Source organism: Protomyctophum parallelum (genome assembly GCF_964188405.1).
Source record: "Protomyctophum parallelum genome assembly, chromosome: 12".
Classification (NCBI taxonomy): Eukaryota; Metazoa; Chordata; class Actinopteri; order Myctophiformes; family Myctophidae; genus Protomyctophum; species Protomyctophum parallelum.
The window spans coordinates 51,174,196-51,191,647 of record NC_139712.1 but is presented as its reverse complement, the minus strand read 5'-3'; the positions used below and the strand labels follow the sequence as shown (position 1 = coordinate 51,191,647).

At 47.2% G+C, this 17,452-nt stretch overlaps 1 pseudogene across 1 annotated transcript in view; it reads left to right on the top strand.

The window, feature by feature from the left end:
• Positions 1–17,452, top strand: part of LOC310867706 (partitioning defective 3 homolog) — a 656,686-nt pseudogene that overhangs the window by 632,576 nt on the left and 6,658 nt on the right. The window contains exon 22 of the transcript XR_014571073.1: positions 17,071–17,412. The product of XR_014571073.1 is annotated as a partitioning defective 3 homolog (transcript). The remainder of the gene's footprint in view (positions 1–17,070; positions 17,413–17,452) is intronic.

The following is a 17,452-nucleotide window of genomic DNA, read 5'->3' as shown; positions in this document are numbered from 1 at the left end:
AATTTCGCCGATTTTTCGCCACACTTGGGCCATCCTGTATGTGATACGCCAATTTCTTGTCACATAGTTGACACTGTACACCACTTGTTCTTTGTTCTCCTTGCATATTCTAAAATGCAACCACACTTTAGATTTCTTTTGTGGCGGCATGAGTGCAGGCTGCTGTGTGTGTGTCTGTGTTGACTTCCTTGTCAATCAATCAATCAATCAGACTTTATTGTCACAACACATTACAAGTAACATGGGTGAAATTCTGGTTGTGCAGGCACTCATTGCAGTTACGGGGATAGAGACAACGATCAGAGCTACACAGCTGCAGCCATATTTCGGCGCTGCCCTCAGCTTTCTTGCATCAGAAAAAAAAAATAGGAAGAAGGATAGGGGGGGGGGGGGGGGGTAAGAAGACACACAGTCACATCACATTTCAAGTAAGATGATAATACTCGGCTGTGCAGGCACGTTTCTGGGTGGGGATGGGCTGGGTGGGGGTGGCGGGGGCTTGGGCCAGGCATAAAAAAAGCTCTCTTCCTACGCAAGCCATCGAAGGGATGAGCTGCGCGGGGGGAGGAAAAAAAGATACCTAGCTGCAGGGGGAGTGGTGGTGGGGTGGGGGTTGAAGGCGGCTGTGTCTAAAGACATGTGTGTCCATGAGAACAGTTCGGTGGAAAGTTCATTTCCCATGTGTTTGTGTAAGTGTGTTCCTGGAATATCTCCCCAAGGTCATGTCACGTTGCCTCATTGTCCTGCGTTATCATGGCGGGTTCAGTGGAGACGAACACGGCCCAGACGAAGTCACAACAGGTGTCAGGGAGGGTGGGGGGGGGGGGGGGGGGGATCTTGTCTTACGCTGTCTCTTATTGTGGAGATTGTCAATTGGGGGGGAATCCAGATTCATGTTTAGAGCGATATGGCAATATGGCTATTTCTCCTCTATGTCCGTTATGGCTCTCTGTCAGTCATGGCTCTCAGGGCGCTGACCTGTTCCAAGATCGTGTCCATCTTCTGATGCATCTGCAGGGCGCTGACCTGTTCCAAGATCGTGTCCATCTTCTGATGCATCTGCAGGGCGCTGACCTGTTCCAAGATCGTGTCCATCTTCTGATGCATCTCCCCAAGTGCCCTGCCCAACAATCTCTGCTCCAAGGCAACGAGTCTATCATGGCAGGCAGCATAGGGGCTCTGTTCAGCGTTGCCATTTTTCCAATTCTTCGGTATGCAAGACCAATGCACAGCCCAATCAGCAGAAATCTTGTCACCATGAATCCAAATAATGCCTCTTCTACGCTGATAGTCGGGGGAAGATCCATCAGGGTATTGAGCAGGCTCTCCAGAACCCAATTTACATGAGGAAAAACAAATGTTGTCCATCACGTACAGAGACCAGCACACTAATTCCATGATTAGTTCCATGTTTTGAAAGTTTCAGGGGTTTCGAAGAGACAGTGTAGAAGAGACGCTCTGAGCAGGGAGTACAGACAGGGAGGGAGAGGCAAGCACGAGTAGTGAGGGGGAGAGGGGGGGAGGCGTTGCGGTGCTGCGAGCCGTCTCGCGGACCAAAAGCGTCCGCTTTTTTTTTTTATGACTATTCGATTCAAAATGTAAAAATCGATTCCCGTGCGTATCGATTGAACATCGATTAATCGATTTTTTTGGGTCAGCCCTACATTGTAGGCTCTACAGAGCCAAATGACGTCACATTGTAGGCTCTACAGAGCTAAATGACGTCACATTGTAGGCTCTACAGAGCCAAATGACGTCACATTGTAGGCTCTACAGAGCCAAATGACGTCACATTGTAGGCTCTACAGAGCCAAATGACGTCACATTGTAGGCTCTACAGAGCAAAATGACGTCACATTGTAGGCTCTACAGAGCCGAATGACATCACATTGTAGGCTCTACAGAGCCGAATGACGTCACATTGTAGGCTCTACAGAGCCGAATGACGTCACATTGTAGGCTCTACAGAGCCGAATGACGTCACATTGTAGGCTCTACAGAGCCGAACCGACTTTTATTCGGCTCTAAAAGAGGAGTGGGTCCTTCAAAGTAAAGCTCTCTGCTGGGTCCTTCAGAGTAAAGCCATATTCTTGACTGCCACGTCGTCATGTAGCAGCCAAGTCTATTGATTTTCTCTTGATCTCTTGATCTCTTTCAACATGTTTGTGGAGATGCGATAACTGCGCAATAGATCGTAATCACTGCCACCGTTGTCTTCGTGCTGCGTGATGTACACGGCGATGACATTTTTTTCATCTTCAAAAACATGATCTCTGAACACCAGAATTACTCGGTCCCTGTTAAATTCTCTGTTGAAACGTATCCAGTTTACCCGTCTGTATCTGGCCATTTGGAATTTGTCGCTTACATCCATGTCATAGAGCAGCGTCACGTTGGTTGGAAATTCTTTTCGATTTGGATTTGGATTTTGGCCCATAGGCACATTTGGATTTAGATTTCCCACAGTGCACATTTCCATATTGTGCTCTTCAACTATTAGGTCTGTATTTTCGTATTCATGAGCTCCATAGTCACCGTATACAGGGTTGAAGTCTGCAAGTTGAAATGAAACCACGTCATTTTGATCGATGTGTAGCAGATCTTTCACTATAAACCACAGCACTTTACGTCCAGCTCTCGGCAATCGGCCAAATTGTAGGCCATCTAGATCATCAACGGCATTTAGTTCAACAACAACCATGTTGTGTAGATGGATAAATCTGTAATTGTAACCGAAGCAAAGTATGGGGGTCCTGGTCGGGTGTATTCTTAGCTGAAATACGCCTTAGCTTTCGTATGCACAGATATTTATGTTGTTGGGATGTCATTGATGATGTCACCTGATGTCGGGCGATCCGGTGTCCGAATCAGGCATGGCTCACGGGCCTGGAGTCCAGAATGGCTCCTCTTGATCGGCGCCGAACTCGCCACTTCCTCTGGGGCGGCTTGCGTCGCTGGTATTGCAGATTGGGTACTGTAATATTCTGGGACTTGTAAATAACACACTTGGAGAGTGTTCAACATAGGTCTTTACTTCTTGACTCTTACTGCAGAACTGAACACACACAGCACACTCAGAGGCTACAATTAAGGCTGCAGGGGATCTTGCTAATCAGCACAGGTGGAAATAATGTTCTCAATCAGTGGCATGATCTTTCACCTAGAAGACACTCTATTACAGGTACAATTCTGCTCTCTTGTCAGGCTCTGGCCTGGTGCTATCTGCATGGGGGCCTTGGCACTACGGCTGTAGTGCAGATGGGGAGTCGTCCCTCGGGCTCCCCCCTCACACCCGTGGCGGCCATCGCCGCTCCGGGCTCTGGCCTCGTGTGCGCGAAGGACCCTGCTTTGAGGTGTGTTGAGGTGCTCTCGCAGACTTTGTCAGAATGCTGACCGGTTGTGGGTGTGCGTTCTCCGGTCTGGGCAGTGTCAGGGTTGGAGCATGTGTTGTTGCCCAGTTCTCCGGGCTTGTCGTTCAGACTGCGAGGACCGAGGGGTCGTCGGCGCCGCTGGGTGGTGGCGGCGCATCAATGCTGGAGGTGAGCTGCACAGCGATGCGTGGGCCGTTGTAGCGTATTCATCGTGTCGGCGTACGCTGTCGCTGTTGTTTGTTCCATTTGTTCCTCTCCCCCCCTGCGTTGTTGCAACGCAGTGGCCTTGGTACGTCCTTTGCAGGACGAGGCTGGAGTGTCGGACAGCACTAGGCTGCGGAACGCCGACTTCACCGCTGACTTGTCAGCGGACCTGTTGGTCAGTGGGCGGCGGGCGCCAGGGCCATTCGACCGTTTGGCGTTCGGATCGTAAAGCCGAACGACAAACAGACCTGGCGTTCGGGTCGTAAAGCCGAACGACAAACAGACCTGGCGTTCGGGTCGTAAAGCCGAACGACAAACAGGCCTGGCTAGCATGGAAGGGCATGAGATTTGCTCAAGTGGCGTCGTCCTTCCTGCTGGTGGGCCCGTTAGGTGGACAGGTGGCTCGGTTGGGCGAGGGTGACCCGTAATTGTCCCAGAATGTGAGCATATTTGACCATATATGGGCAGGAGAGTTGTCAGACTTAACCCTTGGCCTACAATTCACGGAAAAAACGGAATTAATCGAAAAATCTAAACCTCCCGTTAACGGAAAAAACGGAATGACAATCAATATCAGTTATCGCGGGGTCAAAAGAGCAAAAAATTATATTTTTTCGCTAATATCACTAATGTTGGATGTAATTTACCAAAAAACGGCCGAAATCCGCGTGATTGTGCGCTATCGTGCATGTGCGTCGCTGTAAAAAATTTGATATTTTGCGATCTTTTGGGGTTGATTTGAGGTTAATTTGACTTAGTTATGAAAAATATAGCATTAGCTTAGCAATCCGGACCAGCCAAGCTATTGACTAGGGTCAAAATACTACAGGATGTTGTTGATCGTTCAACCGGAAGTGACTTAGGAAGATCCGTCTATTTTAGCCAAAATCAGCATAATGATGCTTTCCCGCCATCTGGTGGCGAATCGAGAGAATACATTTGCAATGAAAAAACATCTCTTCAATCCACCAGATCTTTCTTGTATGTTAAAACGATGAATTACAAATATGCCAATTTGTTACCCAAACAAAAAAATTGGGACTGGTAGTCCAAGGGTTAACATGACCATATATGGGCAGGAGAGTATTCAGACTTAACATGCCCATCTGTGGAGATCACTTGTGGAAATCAGACGCCATGCTGTGATCTCAGGAGCGACATTTGTCTAATACAGGCGCAGTTTCCTGCTGAACCCTGGTAGTTCCTTCTCTAGACCATGCTGTTGGACCGCTACCTCACACAGTGTCTCTAAGCGAGGGCTTAAATCTAAGATGCACATCTCATCTAGTTCATGGTGGTTCCCTTTTTCCTTTCCTCCACAGAAGAGGATATGGTGATCTCCCAGCATTAAACAGTACATCCCATATCTGTGGGACGGGCGTTTCCCCTTGGGCTCGAGCGTCGTCCAGGAGGAGCTCTCCGGGTTAAACTTCCACAAGTCATCGAATAAATTCCACGGCACCGTGCATCCGCCAAATATGTAGAGTTCTCCATTGTAGGCAAAGGCTGAATGTCTTTGGCGTCCTTTTGGAAGAAGCGATGAAGAGGAATGGTACTTCGGCTGATCTTTTAGATGACGCAGTGAAGAAAACCGGTACTCTTGCTGACCTTCTGGAAGAAGCCAGCAGTCCGTCTCTGTGTCAAACACTCTGATGACATTGTACGCATTACAATACTCCTTAGTATATGGTTCCTTTAAGACATCATCGTCATCATCATTCGACGAGTAAGGGTATCGACGAGTAAGGGTATCATCGTCAAAGTTCAAATTGGCCTCCGGGTGCGGTTTTCCCCCGAATACATACATCTTTGTCCCAATGATAGTGGCAGAGTGAAAATCTGAAATTGGTGGCTTAAATTTTCCTCTGGTGTCAACTACAGACCAGATCCATGTGGCGGTGTCCAACTTGTACATCTTACAGGATAAGTTGCCATGATCCTTTACAAACATGACGTGCGTTCCATATAAATACATGACACCCTTCAAGACACACGCTGAATGGCCCCCCATGGCCTCTGGAGCAGGCCCAGAAGTCTTAGGCTTGGACCATTTAAGTGCATCAATATCAAAGGCATGAAGTTCATTGAACTTATGTGTGCATGTTGATGTTATTCCTCTTCCTCCCCAGAGGTAGATTTGACTACCTATAAGCACAGCTGTGTGATTGATGCGATTGGAGGGGGCGTCGCCGGTCACTGCTGATAATTTCCATGTCAGGTTGTCCAAAGACTCGTTGTCTTTGACTTCCAAGACGTGCACATCCATCGTTCCTTCCCCATAACTTCCTGCAAAGCAGAACACACGCTCCCCTGCCGTCACGGCTGCATGGGCAGCACTCTGCGGCGCTCCTTTCAGACGCCTCGTCCAGCGCAGCATCACTCGCACGGTTAGCACCACCTCAGACCTAAATGGAATCGTCCGGTTCTTCCTGTATTCCGGTACAAAGACCTTTCTGGATTTTCTGCTGACCGCTGTGAGAGGTGGGGGGGGGGGGGGAACGTGACGTTGAACTCACTGTGCAAGAATTGCTCACCTTAAATGCTTGGCTAATTAATGCTGACTGGAGCAGTTTGATAAAGTGGGTAATATTCCGAATACGATAATAACTTGCAGTGAGTACTGTTTGTCACATTCCATCTTCTTATATAGACTATTGTGATGTCACGTGAATCTTGACCAATCAGGTGTTGTGATGTCACGAGAAGTTTCCGGTGAGGTGAGCCAATCAGGTAGTCTGGGTAGAACTTCTGACTGTCTAGGTTCGCTAAAGAAGGAAAGGCCGAGCCAAAATAATAATGAAAAAATAGTTCTCAGCGACGCGGATTGATATACATAATAATCTGACGGAGCAGAGAGAGAGAGAGAGAGAGAGAGAGAGAGAGGATGGGGGGAGAGATGGGAGTTGCACCACTCGGTTCACACAGGTGTGATTTTTTTTTTACACATAGAGTTTGTAGAGCTGCCATTTACACTATTACATTTTCTTTTTTTATATTCCGATTGATAATGACTATAGGTTGAACGTGGTTAAGTCTGTATGTGGGTTTTTACAAATATTAAAGTACATTAGCAAGAGCTTTTGACTAAATAATAACTGCATTAGATAATTATAATAATAATTATTTTATTTTTTCAATTTCGTCCAAAACTAGCAAATCCACAAGCTCAAAACGTGTCGCTTCGCGCTGCGTTTCAAGCTTACAGATCTGCTATTTTTCATGCTTTTGTGTGACGCTGTACATACAGTAGTATGTTCAACTAGGGAGTTAAAGAAGTTTGAATATTGAGCTAAGAGGTTTATCTGAACACAGTGTTGGACTTACAAGGTTCGCAGGCCAAGGGCGACAATGTCATGGATCATACTGAGGTATAGGGGGTTTCATTGAAGCGGGTGAAGCGTGAAGCGGACACTGCAGCATGGCGTCCTAGACCCTGGGACGGGCCGCACGCCAAATGCCATCATTAATCGCCACGGATGCCATTGGCCCAGAGCTTTAACCCATTCTGACCTGAGATCAGATTCTATAAACGTCTTCTACATCCTGACAGTTTTCTGATAAAGCTATGTTTCTATATGTCAGTTGTTCTTCGATTTTTAAAAAATAGCAGACCTACAAGCTCGTATCGCGCCACTCGGTGGCGCGATACGAGCTTGTAGGTCTTCTATTTTTAAATAGGTAAAGCACGACATGATGCTGACACCAAAACGGGTTCCCGTTCAGAATGGGTTAAGTGATTACAGGATAGGAGGTTAGGTAGATTAATTCATAAAAACCTGGCCCTTATACCCCGCAATAAGCCAGCCACTGTTCTATATTTAAAACTTTGACCTTGATAATGATTCATGAAAGTTACTGTCATTTTATATGGCTGCCATCTTACGACGCTTTTATTTTTTGGCAAAGCTCTTCTCCTTTTGGCTGGGACATAATCCTCTAAAACGGTGGTTTCTAAAAGTTTCTTGTGCCCAAAAGGCAAGTCGAAATCTTACGGGCAAATCAAAATTGCAAGGCGCACATTGTGTTCATTGTCTTCCACTGCAGGAAGACGATGTTCGTGACAACAACAGCGCGCACGCAATCGGTGGGACGTTCCAGCAGAGGAAAAAGCAATTATCACGCGTGGTTTTCTTTTAAGGCTACAATCTTGTAAATTGTACGCAGCTGCCATGTGCTGTTAGTGATTGAGCTGGCTGTGCCATCCCCTCATCAAAACCACTATTATAACTTAGCAGAGATAGGCCTCTTCCCCCGACGGCCCTCTCTCACCCTTTGGCTTGTTTGGCTGGTCCATCATGGAAGCCATCCAAATTCCATGGCACTCCTCCTATCTGATTGGCTGACACTGAAACGGCCAGCAGACAACTGACTCATGATTGGACTCTGGCGGGATCAGAGGAGAGCGGTCAGGGTTTGAGTGGTTGCTCTGTCAGCCGATGACGCCAGGGGAGAGAGAGGCCGTGGTGGTGGTGGTGGTGGGGGGGTGATAATACATCATTCACTTTCTTATCTCCACGCACGGTAGCCCCCCGAAACTACATGGACATATTATAGTCCCAGCCATAGACGGTGCACGCACACACACACACACACACACACACACACACGCACACGCACACACACACACACACACACACACACACACACACACACACACGCACACGCACACGCACACGCACACGCACACACACACATTTTCGGTGCACGACACCAGCGTGTAACTAAGTGTAAATCAGGCATAACTTCTAAACGTCTAATCCTAATCCTAAATCCAACCTGAATCTGTTTTCTAATAATTGTAAATCTCTAAAAAATCTATTTTCCATCATAAAAATAATGATTTTTCTTGTGTTGGTCCTCACAAGTATAGGCACGCACGCACACGCACACACACACACACACACACACACACACACACACACACACACACACACACACACACACACACACACACACGCACACACACACACACCCTGACAATGTTACATCTCCATTTTGCCCCAGCAGACCTGAACTCCATGTGCTCCCTCTTTGCTCTGTATGTTGGGGCTGATTGTGATGTCCATTCCCTTCTTCTTATCTGGCCAGTTCCACTTGGTTTCTAATCAGCCGGCTCACACTCCTCCACCGCTCTCACTGTTGTTGTTGCCCCCCCTCCACACCCAGAGAACAGCGGAGGCAGGCCAGGAGGAGCCTGCATGCTCGCTTCCTCGCTTCGTGTTGCTTCCTGCTGGCCGTTATTATGGACAAACACAGAGAAGGTTGCATGCTGCGAAAACCAGCATGGAGCTTGCTACTTTTCTTATTTTAACGACGGTAACCGCGGCGTCCCTATTTTTTATATATTATGTCGTTCTCTGCGGAAATTCTCCAAAAATATAGCCTCGGCCGATATGCTTCATTCGTACGCGTCGTTCGGCTAGACGTGTTGCTCGTAGAAAACAGATCTGCAAGCTCGCTGCGTGTCGCGATGCAACACATTATGAGCCATTATATCAGCCCTGGTTGTCATATTTAGACGGTGTCATGCTTCAATGGTTAAACCAAATCCTTTTTTCCCCCTTGTTGTAGCCACTTTGATGTTGGTAAAGTATGTTAAAGGACCTATAACATAAAATTCAACTTTTTCAATTTATTTTGTGTTTCTGGGGCTCCTATATGTGTTTTCTATCCCAACAAATAACCAATTTTGAACAATCAGGCCTTCATGTCATATGGGTGTTTTAATGGAAATTGCTCTCAGAAACAGTTCGACTGATTTTGGCCTCATCGTGATGTCATCAATGTCACCCTACTTTGTATAATTCCTCCTTTTCTTCAGTCTTCAGTTGCAAATTTGCATTTCCACTTTGTTTACAATGTCCACCATTGTTGATTTTCCAAGCTGGCATGGAATGGAAACGAGCCTGGTTTTATCTAGCATCAGTATTATAATGACTCAAATATTAAATAATCTGCATATCAGCACCCTCTCCACCTCAGGACATTGTGGTACTGCAGCTAAAACTGCTTTCAAAGTCCAGAAAGAATTGACAAGGCCTGGTTATATCAGAGTGGTGATTGAGGCTCAAACCATTAGAAATAACTTTGAGGGACATAGACAATATGATTATTAAATATTAAAAGCAGTTTTATTTGTGTTATGTTATTTGCGCTTTAATACGATGTAACTTATACAGTTGGGGTGGTTGTATTGTGTCTCCCTGCTCTTCTATTGAGACATTTAGATGGTGTCAAAGGTCATGTCTCACCGAGACACAGGATCTGACACACATTTTGACCTGAGGGTCAAGGTTCAATTCATCCCCTGAGCAAGCAGGCAGAAAAAATGTCAGCACTTGCGCACAAAATCCGGGGCAGAAAAGGGTCAGTTGCAGCTTTAAAGGTTTTATGACATTCATTTTCATTTTTTTATCTTTTTCTTTTTTCTTTTAGGTTTTATGGCCTCAATTACACCCAAAAAACCTGAACTTTGAACATTCAGTTGATATTCTGTGGTCTGAAGTTTTCTTTGGGGTTTTTTGGGCCTTTTGAGCTACAATGAAAACAGGCAACACAGTGAAACAGTGACATCTGCTGGCAAATCCCATTGACATATATGGGATTTGCAGTAAGTGATGTCACTTACTGCCGGCAAATCAGAGCACCTGTTTGAGCCAGAAAACCCCAGATCACAGAAAATCTACTGAATGTTAAAAGTTCATGTTTTTTGGGTGCAATTGAGATTAGAAAACCTAAAAAAAAAAACAAGAACAATTCCAAAACCTTTTTTTTAATGTCACAATCCCTTTAATGGGATATTACGTGAGATGATTCCTTCGCTATGTCTTCGTCTTTTTTCTTATTGTCTTTTCACAGTGATCGTTGCGCCAGCACTATCAATCCCACTGTGTCTTCTCTCATTATCACAGCATCCCATTACACTTTCATTTGCATAGCGGAGTGCAAAGGCAGCTCGGCGTGGCTCATTGGGGAAGTATGATTATATTCGTAATTATATTGATACCTACAGCAAAGTTAATAATATCATTATTATTACCACTATAAGTCAATTAACGCGGCGGAGACAATAATGTCTCTGATTGCGTTATGCCATTACGGGGCAAAACGTCAACAAAAGGTGAGTTCTTTATAGAGCGTTGCTATAGTTCCCACACGTTCATATACAGTACGACACGTATACGTACTGTAATTTCCCCCAGTTGGATTAGGTCTTCCTGTGCTCTGCCCTCTCGTCTGCTCTTCAAAACAGAACGGGGCTGGTGGTGTTTTGATGAAGCGCGAAGGAAAATCTGTGCGAGGTGTCGGCGAGAGGGGGAGAATGTTAAAGGATGTAAGACAGCAAATATATTCAATTTAATCTGTCCCGGTATACAACAACAACAACAACAGTGCATCAGTCGAAGAGTTCTAAGTGTGTTTACTTCAAAATGAGTTTGAGATTACAGACGGCTCCCCTCGCCCCCTCCTCGCTCTCACTCACTCTCTCCTCCTCTCCTTTCCACCTCTCTCTCTCTCTCTCTCTCTCTCTCTCTCTCTCTCTCGCTCTCTCTCTCTCTCTCTCTCTCTCTCTCTCTCTCTCTCTCTCTCTCTGTGGAGTAGATTAAACATTGACAAACATATGGAGAGGAAGTCTGTTGTCTCTGTCCGTCCAGAGTCTAAACAGCAGCTCGATAAGCAGTGAGATTTATTCACCGTGTAGTTTAGAAGGAAGGGAGGGCTCCAGGGCCGTCGAGGTGTTGCCGCCACCTGGCCGACCAAATGTGTTGTTAGCGTTCGTGCTGAAAAAGGAGAACTCGCAAAGCTTTTGGTATAACAACCTCGACACGTTGTCTTAATCTGTTGGGAGTGGGGAAACAGATCTTTGGCTGTGCTCTCTTGTTTGCTTAACGATTTTATCAAATAAAAATGGTCAGCCCGGCGCGGATCAAGGGTTGAACTTTGCCCGGGCAGGCGGTATAAAGCCTCTGCTTTAGAGTACAGTCTAGACGGGAGTTTGGCCAAGGGAATGTCAGTCCTTTGTGCTCTTATGAAGGGCCAGCAAGTAAACAACGTCCTCCGAGAGAGAGAGCTCCTGTGGAATCCTTTCTACGAAGCGCAAATATGCTCAGAATCTGAAACCAACTCCCCCTATGCTGTGTTCATTAAGAGGCTAACAGTGTAAATGGCACACGGTGGCTGCTCAGAGGACAGAGGAGAGGCTGGTAATTGGGCCCAGTACAATAGTAATAATGTGCTTAACCATGAGAAGTTCTCTCCCCGGCGTTAACTCCACACTGGGCCATTGGTTGGCTAATGGAGTATAGAACAGCGTACTAGGCCCTACGCTTTAGGGGGCAGTTGGTCTTGGGAGGAAGGTACTGTACAGTACTGTAGAGGTCCAGAATTGTTTGGGAGGTCCCCTCCAGATCATAAGCTTTATGTGTTTTCTCACTCGACAGTAAACAAACCAACATGCAGTAGAAGTCGTATTTCTAAAGTTACAATTTAAGGACTTTTAAGACCTTTTGTCAAATATTACATGAATAAACAATGTGAAAATAGCTCTACAAGCTCACAGGAGCTCGCAGTGTTCAGCGTTTTGAGCTTGAAGTTCGGCTATTTGCATAATATCTATTTGTGGAACCGAATAAAACTAAACGTAATGCATATAATTCCAAGTGCTTGTAAGGGTGGGGGGGGGGTCCCCAGTTCAAATATGATCATTTGATGGTGATCATTCGCTGTAGGAAGTGGGGGGTTATAGGTCACGAGAATGGAGTGGAGCTGGAATGGGTGCATCAGGGACGGATTAACCCCCATGAGGGCCCCTGGGCCGGTCATTTTTGCAGGGCCCCCATAGCGCAACATTTTGTGTTTTTCCGTGTTTTTATCATGTTTTTGACCTAAATTTAACTAAATCAATGGCCAATGAAGGGCCCCAGGAGCCCTTTTCAGGGCGTCAAACCTAGTGCTGCGCGGTCCAATTTCCCAAAAGGGCCCCTGAGAGCCAAGGGCCCCTGGGCCATGGCCCCACTGGCCCAATGGCTAATTTGTCCCTGGGTGCATGGGCTTCAATTAGCAAAAGTATAGGAAGCAGAGAAGCCAGCCTAAGGCCTGGCATAATATATATAATAATATATATAATATAGGCATGTGGGGAATCTTTAGAATTCGTCATGACACATTCACCCTCTGCAGAAAGTACTGTAAGCACGAGGAATGTTATACGTTCACATCCTGTTGCGTCACACAATGCACTACTGTCTGAGCTGTACACTATATTATTATCGTCTCTGTCGGGTGGAATATCTCCAAAACTGTTACTTTTTCAGGATTCAAAAGTATACCGCAGATCGACATGCTCAAAATGCGCCGCTTAATTCGTGCCTGGTTTCGAGGCACGTTTCGAGCTTTGTGCATCTGTAACTTTTTATACTTTTGTCTGATGCTGTAGTACAGTATGACCACGTAGGGTGTTCATTTACGAACGCAAAAGGTCTGAGATGTCTGCAACGATATCCAATTCAACCGTCTAAAGTGGCCCCCGTGGTGCTCTCGCAGCCGGGGGCCAACCGTTAGGGGACCAGGCTTATCGGGGCAGCTTAACCCATTCTGATTCATACGGAGGTTTCCGCCGGACACACACACATGGTCTGATAAACCCATTCTGACCTGAGATCAGATTCAAAAAAATGTCAGTCGTTCTTCGATTTTTCAAAAAATAGCAGACCTACAAGCTCGTATCGCGCCACTCGGTGGCGCGATACGAGCTTGTAGATCTGCTATTTTTAAATAGCTAAAGCATGACATGATGCCAACACCAAAATGGGTGCCCGGTCAGAATGGGTTAACTCATAGTTGAACCACAACACAACTTATTCGGTTATTCAGTTTTGTTTTTGGCCAGGGCTTCCCCTTATTATCTAATTATCAAAACAGCTCACATTAGACTTACCCATGCATGTCAGACTCCTGATGGCGGGGAGAGCATAGATGTCTCTCTCTCTCTCTCTCTCTCTCTCTCTCTCTCTCTCTCTCTCTCTCTCTCTCTCTCTCGCGCGCTCTCTCGCTCTCTCTCTCTCATATTCTGGGTCCTGCTCATGTCGCCATGTCTAGCCGAGGCCATTATCTCATTCTGTATGTCAATATGGCCGTTTTTATGAATTTGATTAGTCCATAAAACGCCAGAGGGCCCTGCAGATCCCAGCGGACTTCCGTGAACCTGTGCTAACGTCATCATCCACTCCTTACTGGCAGAGATATGACATCACTTTAACCAGATGGCAGGTGAAAGGGCTTCTGGGAATTAGTGTTTAGGCTTTTTTTTTTACCTCTCTCTCCTGGCTTCTGCGTTACGATATACCCCCCCCCCCCCCCCCCCCAACACAAACTAAGACCTGCCCCAAAGACCGTTGTACTCTGGGGAGGAGGTGAGTTGATTTATTCCCAACTGTACTTATTGTATTTATATATAACTGTACCTGGTCCAGGAAACCACCAGCGCTGGAGATTTATGGAGGAGTTAGTTATGTACTGTATAAAGCTATACCCGAAATTGGGGGGGTTCCTTCAAAATCTCATTCCGGCGCAGATAAAAAACGCCGAGAAAATGGGATTTTCTCAACAGCTAAAAATAAACGAGTCAGTCCGCGGATGGGCATGTGGGAATTGGGTTAATCTGGCACTGAAAAATGGTCATTGTTTGAAATGTGATTACAGTTATTAAAATACACAGACATGGGAGAGAGCTTGGTTATGGCGTGGGGGGTGGGGGGTGGGGGGGGCTTTCCAGCCTTGTTACCCCTGGCAACGCTGTCAATCATTTGAAAGTCACAGCGCGGCGGGGTGGCGGCGGAAGGTCAGCCATAACCCCGAGGTAATGAGGGAAGTCCCACCCACTGGGTGGTGGATTTGCCTGTGAGTGCGTGCGTATAAACGGGGGCACCACATCTGGAAGCAGTGAGCATCCTGGTGACTGCGGCTAGGGTCACCTCAGCAGGAGGTCAACGACCCCCCCCCCCCCATCCCCCTGACCCCTCCTCCCCCCCCAAACCCCCCCCCTTTCTCCCCCCCCCCCAGCCTGCAACGCCTGCGCCTTGTTAGCAGCGTTGCCATGTCTGCTTCTTTTTATAAGAGACTTTATGGGCTTGTTTTTCTGTAACGTTGCTTGTGAATATTGGTGGTTGTGGTTTTGTGCGTTTTTGGGGGTTTGCCTCCTAATGTTTTCATGTCCAGGACCCTGTGTTGCCTTCCAGGCTAGTGTTTGTGCAGGCTTTATTTTCTGTAGTATTAATGTGTGCCTATTAAGCAACCCTAGGTTAAAGTGACCCAAGCCTGCTTGATTGTACCTGATTGATTGTCACTTGTGCTGCATTGAGGGGTAATCAGTACAATGAGACTCCATGTGAGTGAGGGAGAGCAGGCAGAACAATGTTTGCTGTGCTGTTTGAGACTACAGAAAGAGCATTGTTTGTAAGTTTAATGTTTATTTCCATTTAATGCAAGGAATGTAACGGATGGATTTAGACAGAATTGTTGTGATTTTGGTTTGATTATTTAAATGCCAATTGTTTAACTGCTTTTTGATGACTTACATGCTGTAGAGCTTTGTAGCAGTTTGATGGACTATTTGCAAAGGTCTGTATCATTTTATGTGACTCTTAACAGTCAATTGTATTTGTACATTTTACTGTGTTACAGTTTCACTCCTGACAAAGATCAGTAAAAAAGGGAGCAAGACGCCTCATTCCTGACTCCTGTCTCTTTTTTGAATGGAGTTTGGCTGGCTGCCTAATTGTCGTTACTACACCTCAGTGGGGGCAGTACAGACCCCCAGCTGTGTTTTGCTTATGCACGTGACGTCATGAACGTCATGAACGTCATGTCAACCTCCATGAAAGTGCTGCAATACCACATTTCGCCAGTAGGTGGTGGCATCTTCAACGTCGGATAGCCTTATTGGGGGCTTGGCGGAACCCCATCGGAAAATTATGTCACTTTTTTCTTTTCTTTTTTTTTAAATAGCAGATCTACAGTACAAGGTCACAACAGGCTCTATAGCGACGCATTGTGAGCTTGTAGATCTGCTGTTTTCAAGTAAATGGTAAATGGTGCATTTATATAGCGCCTTTATCCAAGGCGCTTTACAGAGATTGTGCATTACATTCACCCATTCATACACACATTCATACACCGATGGCAGCGGAAACCATGCAAGGCACCAACTAGCACATCGGGAGCAATTAGGGGTTCAGTGTCTTGCTCAAGGACACTTCGACAGTAACTCTGGGGGAGCCCGGGTTCGAACTGGCAACCTTACGGTTACCATCCAGGCACTCTACCCCTGAGCCACCGCCGCCCCAGTAAAATGCTCAAACTTGTTTTCGTAGACCTGGCCGCGTGTTTCTCTTGCAAAAAAGATCTGGCAACTCTGCTTCTCTAGCCATAAGACAGAGCATGCCATTGACTCTGTGCCCACCGTAGGGGGACAGGAAGGGCCCCTGAAAGGCCCCGTTGTGTGGAAGTGGTCCCGGGGAGAGAGAGAGAGAGGAGCCAGAGCGTGCTGAAAGGCAGTGGAAGTTATAGGACCAGAGAGAGAGAGAGAGAGAGAAAGGCCGGTTCCCCTCCGTCTGCCTCGTTATGGGAGGAGGAGGCACACTCCTCCTCCTCTTCCTCTCCTCAGGAAGATCCCCTGCCATTCTTGGGGCGGCCACGTGTTTTCAAAGAACAGTGAATTGCGTGCCGGCGTGATGTACGCCTTTCTTCTCTGTCTCTCCTCTGTTGTATAGGCGAGTGGAAAAGCCAAGGAAGGAACATATGGCCCTCTCCTCACGCACAGAGACTGATAGATGGCTGAGATTAAGGCCTATAAGCCAGGGTTCAACGGGGGGTCCTTAGAGCTAAAACAGGGGGTCTGCCAAATCTTGGTGTGATTGATGGCTTGCTTGCATCACATATATGTGATGTATGCCATGCTTTTGCTTTTGCTTAATGTAAGTCGCTCTGGATCAAGAGCGTCTGATAAATGCCTAAATTGTCTTGCTTGCTTGATTGATTTATCGATTGATTTTATTTGGTGACATAAAATATAATTATAGCACGAGAGCACTTTTTGACATACAGTCAATGCATCACCGAGGACCAAAGCACAGGAAAGAGGGCTTATGACAGAAATGAGGTTATGGGGAACATTAGCCGAAAACAGCAGATCTACAAGCTCACAACGCAAAAGGGAAAAGTTGACCTGTGCAGTATTGTCACACCCTCATGCGCAGGCTCGTGAGTCGAGCCCATTGGACCAACCAATTTCCGCTCGTTCATGTGTCCGGCCCCCAGCTGTGATACGCTGCAGTACCTATGATCGGCCTATAGCACGCTGCAGTACCTGTGATCGGCCTATAGCACGGAGCAAAGCGCTTCAGTTCTCTACCCTCTCGTTTCTGCGGGCTTGCCTCCATGACTGATCACCGCCTCTTCCCTCTGCCTCCCATCCCATGTGTGCTCGTCCAATCAGAATACAGGCCAAGACCAGGGAGCTGCGCGAGAGGCAGGCGCGGGAACGAGAGTACGCCGAGATCCAGGACGTGGGCGGCGGCGGCAGCACTCGCACCTTCAGCTCCGACGAGGAGCACCCGTACGCCGGCATCGGGTCGCTGGACTCGTCCGCGGACAGCGGCAGCAACAGCGGAGAGCAGCTCTACGGCAGCCACCACCACCACCACTACCACCTCCCCCAGAGCCCCCAGATGCAGCCCCGTGGGCCCCCGGGCCCCCCGCAGGGCAACGGACAGCCACTGGAGGCGCTGTACGCTCAGGTCAACAAGCCACGCAACGGACGACCTCCCGTCCCCGACAGGTAAGGTTGACCCACACCGGGTCTGGGGGGAGGGGGCTTT